The sequence below is a fragment of the Callorhinus ursinus genome, unplaced genomic scaffold, assembly GCF_003265705.2.
Source record: "Callorhinus ursinus isolate GAN/ISIS: 27379988/994484 unplaced genomic scaffold, GSC_fseal_2.0 scaffold44, whole genome shotgun sequence".
Classification (NCBI taxonomy): Eukaryota; Metazoa; Chordata; class Mammalia; order Carnivora; family Otariidae; genus Callorhinus; species Callorhinus ursinus.
In genome coordinates this window covers 11,858,571-11,873,616 of record NW_027397106.1, presented here as the reverse complement: position 1 = coordinate 11,873,616, position 15,046 = coordinate 11,858,571, and the positions used below count along the sequence as shown (strand labels likewise).

The following is a 15,046-nucleotide window of genomic DNA, read 5'->3' as shown; positions in this document are numbered from 1 at the left end:
AAGAAAGAAAAAGAAAGAAGGAAAGAAAGAAAGAAAGAAAGAAAGAAAGAAAGAAAGAAAGAAAGAAAGAAAGAAAGAAAGAAAGAAAGAAAGAAAGAAAGAAAGAAAGAAGGAAGGAAAAAAGAAAAGATGATCAGAAAAAAAGTGATATTTGAAAGCAAGGTTAAATTTATTTTTTTATTATTATTAGTTTTTTTTATAGCCAGCAACCGTTTATTGAAAGTAGCAATAGCCCAGGGGTGCCACCTTCAGGCCTGGATGTGACTCGGCGTTGAAGGCCAGATAGTAGATCACTAGGCCGATGGCTGCAGCCAACACCTCGGTAAAGACCCAGGGCCCGTTCCAGATGCCCCGATGGTCCACACTGACTGTGAATAGGGGCGGGATGACGGAAATGTCCTCATTATTTCTCTGAGCCTTCCTCAGGAGGCTGTAGGACTCCTCATCAAAGAATCTGACCTCGTAGGTACCTGCGTGGGCGCTCTTGTGGTCTAGGCTCCAGGATACCTGATAACGCCCCACATCCTGGCCCCGGGGTGACAGGAAATTGTTTTCCACTAACATCAGCATAAAGAGCCATGTTCTGGACCCTGTTCTTGCACGTTAGGGAGATCTCCACGATGAAAACAATCTCAGTGGAAATGACGGCATCCGAGGTGGTGTAGTAGGAAGGGGTGATCTGGGGCTCCACGCAGGCTTCTGCGGAGCAGCAGGAGAGGCTAGACAGCAGGAGTAGCGCCAGGGCGCCGATAGATGCCAGCGCCGCCATCGCCTCTTCTCTGCCGAGGGAAAAAGAGCAAGCAAGGTTAAATTTCAAGAAAATAGGATAAAATTTTAAGGTAAGCTGGGACTCAACTAAATGGATATCTACTCAGGACAAATGAGAGGCTTGTGTGTAGCAGTCATCAGACACCGATAAGCTGTCCCACATTAGTTTATCTACACTGCACTTGAAATCAGCGGAGTGGGGAGGGAAAAGAGCATTGATTAGTGAAGCTGATGAGGTAGGGAAAGCCCAGACTGGTTGAGACATCTCAGCCACTGAGGTGAGGCCGGGGGCGTACTGCAGGAAGGGCCTACGTGCCTGGGGAAAGGACCCGGGAGGTTTAAAAGAGAAAGAGAAAAACCAGAAGGAAGGGAAAGGAAAAGACAAACACTTAACCGTCTTTACAATTTTGTCCAGGGCCCTCTTTTCCACTACGTCTTACCACAACTTCTGTGACAAATAATATCAAATTACTTACTCAGGATCTCATGGTACAGTAAAGGACAAACATGAAATAACAGAAAACAGTACTGAACACGGAGAGAAAAGGATATGTCGTAAAGGAACTCTACAAAAAGAAAGGGGGGTTCATCAGTTAAAAGGATTTTCAACATCAACAATAGAAAGTCTTGTAATCTGATTTAGAGGAGGAAATGTTAAAAGTACCTTTTGAGGGATGGGCTAAATGACTCATTTAATCCTCACACCTACTCTATCAAATGGCAGCAGAAGAATCTTGAAGTCTGTACACACGCACACACACACGTGCACACACACGCACACGCGCACGCACACACACACATGCCATTTCCATAGGCCCTGGTGTGCTTCCCTGTATGAGGTAGGTGGCAGGGCTGGGAAGCAAGCCCAGTCATCAAACAGACCCAATTTTGCTACTTCTTCCCCACAGCTACCACTGGTACTGGCATCTCCCAAGAATGGAGGCCAGAGAATGAAAGCAAGGATCAAGGATCGTACTGCAGATCTAGCTGAAGAGACCCCCACCAGGGAGAGGAAAAGGTGAAAGGGAGGTAGGATGAGGGCCCAGGAGAGCATGAAACAAAGCCTAACAAGAAGCCACATGGGGAGTCTTATGTGGAAAAAGGAAGAGTGGACGGGTGGGGGGATGGGGGTGCCATGAGGAACACTGCCTGGTAAAGCTGGGCTCGACTCTAGGCAACGTCCCGGATGCATGGGTCCCTCTAACAAGAGCTGTGTTCGTGTCGCTGATTGGTGTTTAGCCTGGACGAGCTGCCTAGAAAATGCTACTGATGACTGTTTGTTGCCAATTAGAAATAAAACATTATAAGTGATGCTATATTTGTATTTCATATTAACAGTTTTAGGTCTCATATCCCTTTGGTGCAGAAGTTCTAAACCCTAAAGAATCTACTCTAAACATGCGGGCTATTTAGGGCCCTGTCATCAATAAGTTTGAAAAACATTAAGCAACATTCAACATTTTACTAAAAGAGTTCTCAGGGCCTTCGCTATACTAATGTACAATGTGATGACCAAGAGGAGGATATAGTCCAATCCAGTTTATCACAGGACCTTTGTGGAGAGCACCTCCCTAGACAGGCATTTTCACAGTTCAAATTCAATAAAACACTTGTTTAGAGGGTGAGGAAAAAACATAAAGTTTTCTTCAGAGCTCACTCTGTATATAAAAAAAATAATAATTAAATTGTTGTAAGTACCCAAAGATGCTTGTGCTTTGCAAACCACAGTCCAGGGCCCCCAGAAGAAAAATACAAAACACGTGTCCTTATCAGAAAATTGGAAGGGGATCTTCTCGGGAGGAAGTTCTTGGTCAAAGATCTAGGAATGTCCTATAGTTATAGTAGATTCTATTTATATGCAATGAGCAAACAGTAAAGACTTCTAAGAGGCCAACATCAGAAACATTTTATCAGCAAGTTCATCTCCCCAGAACACGTTCCCCCAGAGATCTGCATGGCTCCTCCCTTACTTCACCCAGGCTCCTTCTCAAATGACATCTCCTTGGGAAGGACTTTATTTGTCTAGTATTGCAACCCAGTAACTAACTACTTGCCTTGTTCGATTTTTTATAGCACTTATTCACCAACATATTATATATTTATTTATCTATTTATTGTCTGTTTCCTTACTTGAAGCCTGGCCCACCGAAGCCCAGGATTTTGTTTGTTCACCTCTGTCTGCTGAGGGCCTGGAACAGTGCCTCTCTGTCACATTGTAGGACTTCAAAAAATGGGTTGGTTAAATACTCAAGATAACCCACATTGGTTTCTTCATCCTCTACAAGCGATGTTTTTCCTTGAAAGGTTTCATATATTCAAGCATTTAAAATCCCTACCCCTATTCTCAGACAGAGTGAAGAAAAAGGTTTGTCCATGGTCAGGCTGTCTAGACTTGTCAGGATTATGGTTAAGTTTGGATCTTTTATTCTTCAAATGATTGGCAGTGCTCACATCCAGTGACAACATCATCCTTTTATTTGGGGGCAATGAGAGATAGAATACATACATTCCAAGTAGCAAGCAAACAAAAATTCTCATGACATAAAGTAAATACAGAAACTAGTGAACATCACAATATTGTGTCATCTCTTGTGGACTGAACTGTGCTCTCCTTTCCCAAATTCCTATGCTGAGGTTCCCTCAGTGAGACTGTATTTGGAGATAGGACCTTTAAGGAGGTAATTAAAGGTAAGTGAAGGTCTTAAGGATGGGGGGCCCCCATCCTAAAGGAATGGGTTCCTTTTAAGAAGAGGAAAGGACATCAGAGCTCACTCTCTTTCTGTGCACACACAGAGGAAAGGCCAGGTGAAGACACAGAGAAAATGGCTCTCCTCACGCCAGGAAGAGAAGTCTTACCAGATACCAAATTTTTTGGCACCTTGATCTTGGACCTCTAGCCCCCTGAACTGTGAAAAATAAATTTCTGCTGTTAAAGCCACCCGGTCTGTGATATTCTGTTACAGCAGAACAAGCAGACCAATACAGCTCCTTCTGTTGAGATTTATGTACATTTTCTTGAGGGGACAAAACAACCCAATCCCTACAAATGCAGGTTTTCCTCATGATGATTTGCCTAAAAGTCCATTCTTTGCATGGAGGAAAGAGTATGTTCCATGGCAAATGGCTGAAAGTTTTTTAGGCAGGACTGTACAAGGTAGTATGTTTCTCAGCACCGACTAGAACCACCCAAAGCATTTGTACAGGGAAACTTCTGACAGATTGTTGTTTTGAAAGGGCATGTACCAAAGACAGAAAAAAGGGCAAGCGAGTAGCATCTGTAAGATTAGGACGGGAAAGTTAAATAGCACAGTAAGCTGAAGCTTAGGGGAAAATGCTAAGACAACACAAAGGTTAACCAGGTTCGATGAATCAATGAAAAGAAGGAATAAGCCCACATCTTGAGAAAGGCTGCACAGTAGTAATAAAAGACTGAGAAAGAAGAGAACCCGACAGCCTTTGTGTTCAGCAAAAAGAAAGACATTCAGATTAGGAAAAGAACAAATATGGTTAACAGGAAATTGAACAGCTAAGTAAATTACAGTACTTCCATCTTTCGCATATTAGGCAGCCACTAAAAATTATGTTTATGAAGAGTTCTTAATGGCATGGAAAAAAACATGGCATAAGATTAAGTGGGGGGGAAGCAAGATACAAAACTGAATCACAAATAATCTTGATTTATGAAAAAATAAAATCAGAGAAAAAAATACCAGATGGTTGTCTGTGATTGGTAAGATTATGGGGTCTTTTTTCTATGTTATATTTTTATAAACCTTCAAACAATGAACATTTTTTTACGTTTATCATCAGAAAATAAAAATAGAAAAGTAAAAACACAAAAATAGGAGCCCAAGACACTCGAGGCTGTGATAAAGCAGCTTCAAGCCAGTATTAAACAAGGCCAGGATCCCAGCCCCAGGACTTGCAGTGAGGGGATCAGTATCAACAAGACCTGGGGACCCATAAACATTAAGTAAGAGGCCAGAAAGCTCTGGTTTTCAAAATTATGGGAATCTTAAACCCTTGGGCACAGTATCTCAGAGAAACTCTTGACTTGATGGTTCTGAAAACCTGGAAAAGTGATAGAAAAGGAGTAGGCTTTGCTTTAGTCTGCCTACCATTCCCCTCCACGTGAGCTTCATCCTGCTCATGACCATTACCCAAACCTGGTAGCGACAAGGTGCAGAGCCCCCACAGACCCCAGCACTGTGGTCTTTGAGTCCCAGCACAGTCTACTTAGAGCTGATGGCATCTGGGAGTTAAGGCCTAAGTTCACTGTTTTTTCTGGAGCTACCTTTATTCCCAGATGCCTACTCCTCTGTCTTCACAGCATTCTGCAGTCTCCCTCTACTGGTCTTTTCCAGCCTCGCCAGTAGTCTAGTCGGCCCCAACCCACACCTTTTTCAGGTCCTTCCAGAAGATCTATTTGACCACAGGCCACGGAGAGCCAGCCCTGCCATCATATTAGGGTATTCCCCCACGTATATATATGCTTCTTGTAATTAGCCCTGAAAGATATCCATGACTTCCTATGACCAAGAGAACTTGATTTAAAATTTGAGAACCTCCCTTTAGAAGATTGATAATGGCTATTCACATATTAGAAGTTTTTTAAATGCCTACAATAAAGAAACTTGTTTAAAATTTATCATGTTTTATAAAAACTTTCTTTAAAATCCTGTTAAATCCAATAAATTAGTGATCTTGGAGTCTGCTTTGGCAAGAGTTACATTAGTTTCCTCCCAGTCACACTTATGGCAGAAATAATTTGCTGCTCCTGTGCCTTTATCTAATATCCTGAGGCTATAGTTAGTACACTGAGGGCCCTTGAGAACATCAGGCTGCAGCCTCTAGATCACCTCGTGATGGGTATCAACCTGCTCACATGGAAATGAATCCACCCTACTGTAGCCAACAGACTGGGGTCCTGCTCCTCTCACTTTATTCCTTCTGACTTTTTCTATTGTGCTATGTTCTCCTTCTCCATCCCTCATAGTATTCACCAAAGACCACTGTGCATAAAAGCTCAGACAAGCAGCAGATACTAGCAAAGAGGCAGGCTTTGCTATTTCCAGGCTTGCTCCCTACCTATTCTTTTAGAAGGAATCTTAATATTCTTTTTCCTAACATTTTTTCTCAGCTAACTCACACTTCTTCAGGAACACCTCCTTGATCAGATAAGATCCCCCACTTTATTCCCATAAGAGGAACCATACCTTCTAATGGTACCACGTACCTCTGCATGAATACCTATCACAATCACCATTTTACGTTTGTTGTATGAACACGTAAGTAATGTCTGCCTCCCTCACTGATTAATACACAATAAATTACCATGCTCCATACACTATGTCAATTGTCCCCCCCCTTTTTTTTTTCATTTGATCCTTACCATAAGCATAAAGGTCTGGAAGAACAATCATTATCCCATTTTATAAATGAAGAAATTGAGGCATAAAGTGGTCAAGGAACTTGACCAAGATACACAGCTAGTAAGTGGCAGACCAAAATTTGAATCCAAGCATTCTGATTCCAGAACTCTTACTCTTAACCACTAGGGTATATGGACTGGTATAAGTTCCATGGGCTGTATCTGACTTAGCTTAGCATTGTATCCCTAGCGCCTAGCACATACAATCTTTCACTATATTTTTTAATGAATAAATGAATGGATGAATAAATACATGTAATTCAAGAATTTCAGAAATACACACTCTATAATGTAAAAATTGTCCATAACCCTACCACCACCCCTCCCAGAGAAAACATCTCTCGGCAGTTTTCTAACTGCCTCTTAGAAAGCAAAATTTCACTGGGCGGTGTCATGCGGTACATCAGGCGTATGGCTGATTCCATGAATTTTTGAGACTTCACAAGAGTAAGAACCTTTCCCCTTGGGGCGTTGTGTTGGTACACTGTGTTGGTACACTGTTTACTCCCATTGCCTCTCCTACCACCACAAGTGCTCATGTTTTGCTCAATATGAACAGATGATGGATAAGCAGATCTTTATCACCTAAGCAATAAACAACTATCATTCACAATATCTAAAATCAAGAAAAAGAACTCTAGGCTGGATAAGAGTACAGATACAGAGAATCAAAACTGAATAAGTAATAAAACCCAGAAAGAGATAATTAATAAATGTTAAAACTGGAGAGAAAACCATAGCACTGTGCCACATAGCTCGGTCCCTGCTTCTAGCCTGTTCAACATTCCTAATAACCATTTCAATGAAAACAGAAAACATGTTCATCATTTCTGAAGACAGCACTAAACCGGGAGAGACAGATAATATTTCAGATGACAAAACCAATCTTTGAAATTATTCCAATAGATGGAAGATTAAACTTAGTAGGATTTAATCTAAAGTCTAAATTTAAGTTCTAAAACTGAATAATATAAATTTGAATGGGGACCCCATTTTTTCAATAGCTTATAAAAAAGAAAAAAAAAAGGCCTGTACACAGCCAAAGAATAATGAAGCCAACCACACTTACGCAGCAGATATGAATGCCAGACACCAAACACAGATGTGCAGGAAATATCTATTTACTTTCTATTCCTCTGTTTAACTTACGATTTAGAGACCTAAATCTGCCAAGCAGGCAGAAAATTTAATCTCAGTCATTCTTGAAGATTCTTCACTGCCCCAGGAAGGTCTGGGAAATTTTTACAATGTCAAGGCATGGGGAGTTGGGTTGCCTCTCCTGCCTCTCGTCACCCATCTGCACAGCCTGCATGGACCCAGGGGTCCTGCTGCTGCATGGCACACTTGGGCTATCAGGATCTTTGTGAGGACTGAGAACCCTGTGTCTAAACTCTCCCAGCTCTCTACTCTCCTGGCTCTGCTGCCAAGAAGTAGGAGTGCATCATCACTACTCAGGAACCCACAGACTTCTTTCTCCTACTCTCTCCTGTCCTCTGGCCTTTTTGGAAAAGGAAATGCTACCCCAAGAGATACCTTCTTTTTTTTCTTTTTTTTTCCTGAACAAATCCCCTTGGCCCTTACATCACCTCAATAAACATTCTAAGTTTCACTATGAGCTTAGGCTTTTGGAAAGTCCAGAAGTCTACATTCTACATTCTAAAAGTCTACATTTTGCATTCAGAAGTCTGCTTCTACTTTCCACCTTGACATACATCTCTCCTAAGATGATAAGGGGAGTGCAGGCTATTTGCTTGAATTGGAAGAAAGAACCTGGGAAAACAAAACAAAACAGAAAGAACAAACTAGTAGATAACAATATGCAGCCCAAGAGATAATGGAGTGATATTATATGGCATTAAGGACAACCTTATGGGGACGCCCGAGTGGCTCAGTTGGTTAAGCGGCTGCCTTCAGCTCAGGTCATGATCCTGGAGTCCCGGGATCGAGTCCCGCATCGAGCTCTCTGCTCAGCAGGGAGTCTGCTTCTCCCTCTGACCCTCCCCCCTCATGCTCTCTCTGTCCATCTCATTCTCTCTCTCAAATAAATAAAAAATCTTTAAAAAAAAAAAAAAAGGACAACCTTATGGGCTGTAAAATTAGCAGAAAATGTGTACATGAGATAACATTAAGGGAGAAAGAAAGATACATAAAAATGATATAAATTGATGTAGTATTTTTATGTAAAATTAAGTACATAATAACTTTTGAGGGAATAAACCATAACAGAGAAATGTAAGACCAAAAAAATATATTTTTAATGATAATATAATTATTATAAACTCAATGTGAGCTAATAAATGAAATGTGAGGGTTTGTTTTTTTTTTTTAAGGAAGCCTGACACAACTTTGAGATTCTGCTAACAGGCAGAAACTGTTAGCTGTCTAATAAAATCCATTCTTCCTTTCTTCCATTGTAAGTGAATTGTAGCAAGTGACATGGCTAACAGGAGTAGCCATGCAGCTCTTGTAATGGGTGTAGTCATGTGACTTTCTTGCCAAAGGAACCGAACCAAAAGTGATACGTGCCACTTCTGATCCCACAGTGGAACTGCCTTCCCCTTGCTATCCTTTCCTATCTCTCTAACTAGAATCCATACCTGGCTGTTGACCAGCTTCAACCAAGAAGATGATTACCAACCTAGAATGTTCACCTCTGACTGTTACGTGACAGAGAACTTACTGATTTAAGGGTTCTTTCTGTTTCTACAACTTTAGCCTACCCAAACCAAACAACAGGCATCACTAGCAGTCTCACATTTAGCTGTGTTCAACAGATTATATCACAGATCCAATCTGTTCCATTGATATCCTGAAGAAACAGGTTCATTTCTGGGTGCCGCAGAGCCCTAAGAAACAAGAAGATGACCCAAAGGGAAAGACAAAGATGGTCCCTTTCTGTTGGCAGAAGGAAACAAAAGAGGGTCAAAGCAAACATTTTATTCATTCATTCATTCATTCATTCATTCATCCATCCATCCATCCATCCATCCATCCATCCATCCATCCATCCATAGCACTTTGCAGAGCATTTCACTTATATTATACCATTCAATTCTGGGAGCTAGGGTTGAGCCTGGAGTAGAAGATACCATCATCTTCCAATATTTGAAGGGTCTTTCCAAGGGACAGAAAATTCTCTCTCTTTTTAAAATCTCTTTGTGTACTTTTTATTATGCATGGATCTATTCTTACTGTAACATATTCTAAAAAGATAGGAGGACATAGAATAAACCATGGTAGTCCCTGCTCATCCCTCTTCTCTCCCTCCAACTCCCCTCCCCAAAGTAATCCCTGTTAACAGCTCCTAGCGTCTATCCACAGATTATTTTCAGTTTTCTATATAGACCAAGCAGTTCAAATGTCATGACCTCCAGGAATCCTTCCTTGAGCTTCTCTGCCCTCAACATAAGCTAAGGAAGCTTCTCCTATACCATCACTGCACCAGAGCCATTCTCTATCCTTGACTTATACATGATACATGACTCTATTTACATATCTGTCTTAGATAGTGTTCTTTGAGGACAAGAAGGCTTTTATGTATTGGATAAATGCATGGAGACTACATAGTAAGTTCAATAAATGTTTGTCAAACTGAATGGAAGTGAAGTTAAAGAGAGGCAGATTTTGTTCGACAAAACCAAACTCAAAGATTTAAGTAGAACCAAATGCTTATGAATTAGTCATCTTTAAAGTCAGTTTTTAGTCAAAGAGTTTCTTACATTGTGAGGGAATTTGGCTCTCCATGACCAATACCTCTTAACCCCAAAATTTTAATCCCCTATAAACACTTGTTCCACTTAAAACATTTTTTGTGATTTTCAGAGAGCTATAAGAGAAAATCAAAACCATAATATTCTCTCCTTCAGTTATACACCTTCTCTGTTTTGATCCCTCCTGGGTCTTTCTTCAAGATTCTAGAAGAGACTAGAAGTTAGACCTCTCAATGTGAACAGAGTAAAACGTCTAGATCCTATTTTCCTTAACTGATTAAACCACAGTTTCCTCTCTTCTTCTGTGGAAGACAATGATCAGTTACCCAGTAGATTTTTTTAGCCATTATTCTAATATATGTAGAAACATAAGCGTGTTTTCCTACTTACATATTCTTAACTCTTGGTGATTTTATTCTTCTAACATGAGTATTTCACAAGAAACTGCATTGTCATAAAAGCAAAACATGGTCATTTTTCTTCTCTTATGGGTAAAGAAGAACCAGTTTATATGTAATTGAATCGGCCTTCCCCCCCGGTTTGCTCTACTCTTTTACTTACTTCTCTTAGATCTATTGTTCCCATTAAATTTTCATAATATTCCATTAACTCACTGAAAAGAATCTTGCAAGGTATTGAAGTTAGAAGGAAAGCATTTCCTTTCATTATTATCGTGAGAAATTTTTTTGACAAAAGATTTTTTTTTCCTGTGGACCTTTGGTTTGCTCTCTTGCAGGATTCCCATAATTATGCTACTGTTATCAGTTCCCCCTTAAGGCCACCGCATGGTTTTTATATAAAACTGCATTGAATTGCTTTGAGTTTATCTCTGACCTATAGTATTACTTTCAAATTACTGGGTATCTAATTAGGAAGGGTTTTTTTTTTTTCATAAATAACATTTCAAAACTGTACTACTGCATGGCCAAATACCTGCTGTTTGCGCCTCAGTCTTTTTTCTGACATTCTCCTAAAAGCAGCTCTAGCTGAACACTGTACACTGTTGCTGTGTTGCAAAAATGAAGCAAATTCCATTTGTGAAGCCCAAATTGAAATCACAGAAGGCAGGATTCACACTGCTAATTGTTGCTTAGCAATAAAAAGTGCAAAACATTCTCATGGAACAGTGACACTGGGCACCAGAGGCATCTGCCAATCAGAGAATTGGAAAGCCAACAGTAATGGCAAGAAGAGGAATTCCAACCCTCAGAGGCGTTGGGGGGTGGGGGGAGGTTTCTGCCCTTGTTCCTAGTTAGCACGCTCAGTTGAAAAGAGAAAGAGTCCCTTCATCCATTAGATACTCCTGTTACAGGACTTGAAGACTGTGTGGAAATAGACACTCAAAGGCTCATCTTACCCTAAAGGAGTCCCTGATAGAATTACTCATACCTACAAGAACATATCACCATTCTCTCTTCTCTGTTAAAAAACTGAGTCTCCATGAGGATAGACATTCCACTCCCATTGTTTAGGATTTTTATGAGGCTTTATACTTAGGCATGACTGACTAAAATCACTGGCCACTGCTGATGGACTCAACCTCCATCCTTCTCATCAAATAGTTCATTCCTCTGACAACCATCCCAAGGCTATCCAGGAGCCCTCAGTCACCAGGCATCTTGATAGCATGCAAAAAGACACCCTTCACTTTGGAGATTCTAAGAGTTTTAGGAGCTGTATGTGGGAAACAGGGACAGAGACCAGATATGTTTCTTATCATGTCACAGGTAGATACTAATTTGTATTAGTTATCTATTGCCGTATAACAGTATTACCACAAACTTAGCAGCCTAAAACAACACATGTGTGTTATCTCATAGTTTTATGGGTCAGGAGTCCTGGCATGGCTTAACTAGGTCCTCTACAATCAAGGTGTGAGCCACAACTGGATTCTCATCTGAGGCTGACAGGGGAAGAATTGCCTTTCAAGATCATGTGATTGTTGGCAACATTCGGTCCTTGAAGGCTGCCAGACTGAAGGCTTCAGTTTCTCCTTGGCGGTCAGCCTTCTCTCCGTTCTTTGCCACATGGCCTTCTCCAGATGGCAACTCAAAACATGGCAGCATGCTTCTTCAAAGCCAGCAAGGAAGAGAGATTCCTAACAAGACAGATGTTCCAATCATATGTAACATCATCATGTATATGTAATCCTGTAAATTCTGCAAACTTTATCATATTCTATTGGTTAGGAGTACATCACAGACCCCACCCATACTCAGAGGGAGGGAATTACACACGGGTGTAAACTCCAACAGCAGGAATGATGGGAGCCACCTTAAAAGACTAACTACTACACTATTATTATTATTAATTTACAGGTGAAAAACAAACTGAGAAAGGTAAAATAAATCGCCAGTCAAGAGCTAAGCCAGGTTTGAACACAAGTGTATCTAAAACCAGAATTTGCCTTCTTAACCAATATAGTGCCAAGAAACTGTTCAAAGAGTACGTGAGACTAGAGCTTGAATGGCTTATTCTGAATAATCTGAGAGAATGCGTTAGGGAACCCACATGAGCAAAGAGACAGGAAAGAATGGATGTATTACAGGAGAGTGAGGAGGTGGTTCCAAGAAAGTTGATTTGGGCGTGTAATGGTGGGGGAAGCAGAGGGCTGGATAGCTAGGGTAGCACCAGAATTCTAGAAAGTGAAATGGAATGCATCAATCTAATGCAGTATTCAAAAGGGAATTGTTGCAAGTTTGTAAGCAGAAGTTTTTAAAGTATTAAGATAAATCAAGTATCATAGCTTCATTCTAATCAATATATCTGAAACTTCTCAGAAGAACAAATCTTGATGTTAACCAAAGTAGATATCCGTCTCTACTTGGCAATGCCTTTTAAAACATGGCTGCAAATTATTTAAACAAATAAATATCGACTACCAAGTTAAAAATATTTCTGACAGGACCCTCCTCAGTTAGATCTAAATGGAAGAAATACCTTGCAATAAAACAAGCAACTCTTTTTTGGAGGTCTTTACCACCCTCTTCAAGTCATAAATCCTAGAATCTGTGCTCTTGGCTGCTCTTCTCAATGGTGAGCTGTGACATAGGATACCATCGAAATCCGTTACCCTTACACACTGGGCTGCTCAGCCCTCTAACTCACAGGACAGCCAGGAAGACACAGGCTGGTCTGACCCTGTACTAGTCTTATGTCATCCTTGCGCAGGGGCCATGCTAATCTTCTCTGTATTGTTCCAATTTTAGTATATGTGCTGCCGAAGCGAGCACCCCTGTACTAGTCTTATGATGCAGAATGAAGGAGGAAAAATTTGGGGTTTGGAGGGAAAAGTCAGCACTGGAAATTATAAAATGATGTTTCCTTTGTCCAAACTCAGGTTACTTACTTTCACTCCTGGCTTTCACTCCTCCTAAATCAACAAGTATCACCATGATGTTTGTTATAATGAGATGAGATGATTGGTCATCTGCCTAATCGCAATGCAGAGTGAAGGCATAGAGTCACACTGCCTGGGTTGGAATCCTCTATCCTCCACCTGCAAACTTTGTGACAGGCTATTTCACTTCCTCTGGCCCATAAAGGGGAAGTAAAAATGATATAAAGCATAAGATTTGCAGAAGGATAAAGTGAGTTGATACATGTAAAAAGTGTTTAGGATCAGGAATAAAAAGTAGTCGACACAATAAAATATTGATGATTTATATCATTAGTGCATAGTGTAGTGATTTGCTAGTAAAAGTACAGTGAATTTGTTGAGTAAAAAATTCAATATAATGAACACAATCCTGAATCCTTTTCCATCTTGTGCTTTTCCTGCAAGGGTATATGTACCTCCGGGGCCCAGAGTCATGGTGCAAATGACCATGGGGTTTCTTCCTGGAGTGCCCACTTTACTGGAAGATTTGGAGAAAGGAAAAGAAATTTAACTCGAGCAAAATTGTTAGTTATCTTTATATTAACATCATAAGAGAGGTCTTTGTCGTTAGATCTGTATTATTTTTCTGATTGATACTGATTTAAATATACATAGGTCTACTTTTAAGTCCACAGTTTAGAATTCCTATGATGGATTTAAAAGCTATAAAATATTATCTTTATATTAAGTATCTGGAGGAAAGATTCCATGCAAAACAAAGCTTGATATATTATATACATGTTTTTCTCTGTACTTTGTTTTAGACTCATTAATTTCTTAATTATACTCATCTTTTTTCATCTGGTGGTAAAATAATAGTGCAAATTTTTTATTAAAATAAATCTTACTACAGAACATAAGCAATCATTAAATTATGTAAAAATCTGTGTTTTCTTCACTAGAGGAAAAATTGGTAGAGTAACAGAAAAATCAGACAGGCCCTCTTGAGGGTCAGAGTACTTATCTTGAACCTGAATAGATTGGACAACTTACTAAAATTCTCCAGAACTTTGATTTTAGGAACATGACCTACATCTTAGAGATCCTGAGAAATTTAAATCAGATATGTATGTCAAGTGATACATAGGAAGCCCTTTAAAAATTTAGTTCCATTTTCCAGCTACCATCTTCCCTACTACCTGCTTCAGTGACTACTTCTTCCTACAAATGTTGACCTCATGTCTCACCAGCCACCAATCATCATGTTTTTACCTTTTTATTGAATCTAACCTTATCTCTCTTTTTTCCCTTTCTTACTTAAGATGTGAGTTTTAAGAATTGCATGAGGGGGGCGGAGCAAGATGGGGGAGCAGTAGGAGACCTGGATTTCGTCTGGTCTCAGGAATTCAGCTGAATAGGGATCAAACCATTCTGAACACCTACGAACTCAACAGGAGATCGAAGAAGAGAGTAGCAAAACTCTCTGAACAGAGAAGCGACCACTTACTGGAAGGTAGGACGTGCGGAGAAGTGAATCTGAGGCCATATTTGGGAGGATAGACGGTGGGTGAGGGGGATGCCGTTGGCCGCTTCTGGCAAGTGCTAGAGCCGCGGAGCACAAAATCGGACCTTTTAGAAGTCGGATCCGCTGAGGGACATCGCTCCAGTGGCTAAGCGGGGGGTGGAACACTCGTGGGACAGTGTGGTCTCAGGACCCTCGGGGTCACAGAAAGACCAGGGGTGCCTGAGTGCAGCAGAGCTCCCAGGTATTGGAGCGGGGAAGCCGGCTGCAGAGACGGAGCCGAGGCGCGGGCTCTC

The 15,046-nt window shown here is 40.6% G+C and overlaps 1 non-coding gene and 1 pseudogene across 1 annotated transcript; both read right to left on the bottom strand.

The window, feature by feature from the left end:
• Positions 1 to 196: 196 nt before the first annotated feature.
• LOC112832362 (translocon-associated protein subunit delta pseudogene) lies at positions 197 to 791 on the bottom strand (annotated as a pseudogene).
• A 12,243-nt stretch (positions 792 to 13,034) lies between these two features.
• Positions 13,035 to 13,142, bottom strand: LOC112832746 (U6 spliceosomal RNA). Its single transcript, XR_003210442.1, has one exon. It is a non-coding gene; the product is annotated as a U6 spliceosomal RNA (small nuclear RNA).
• Positions 13,143 to 15,046: the final 1,904 nt, after the last annotated feature.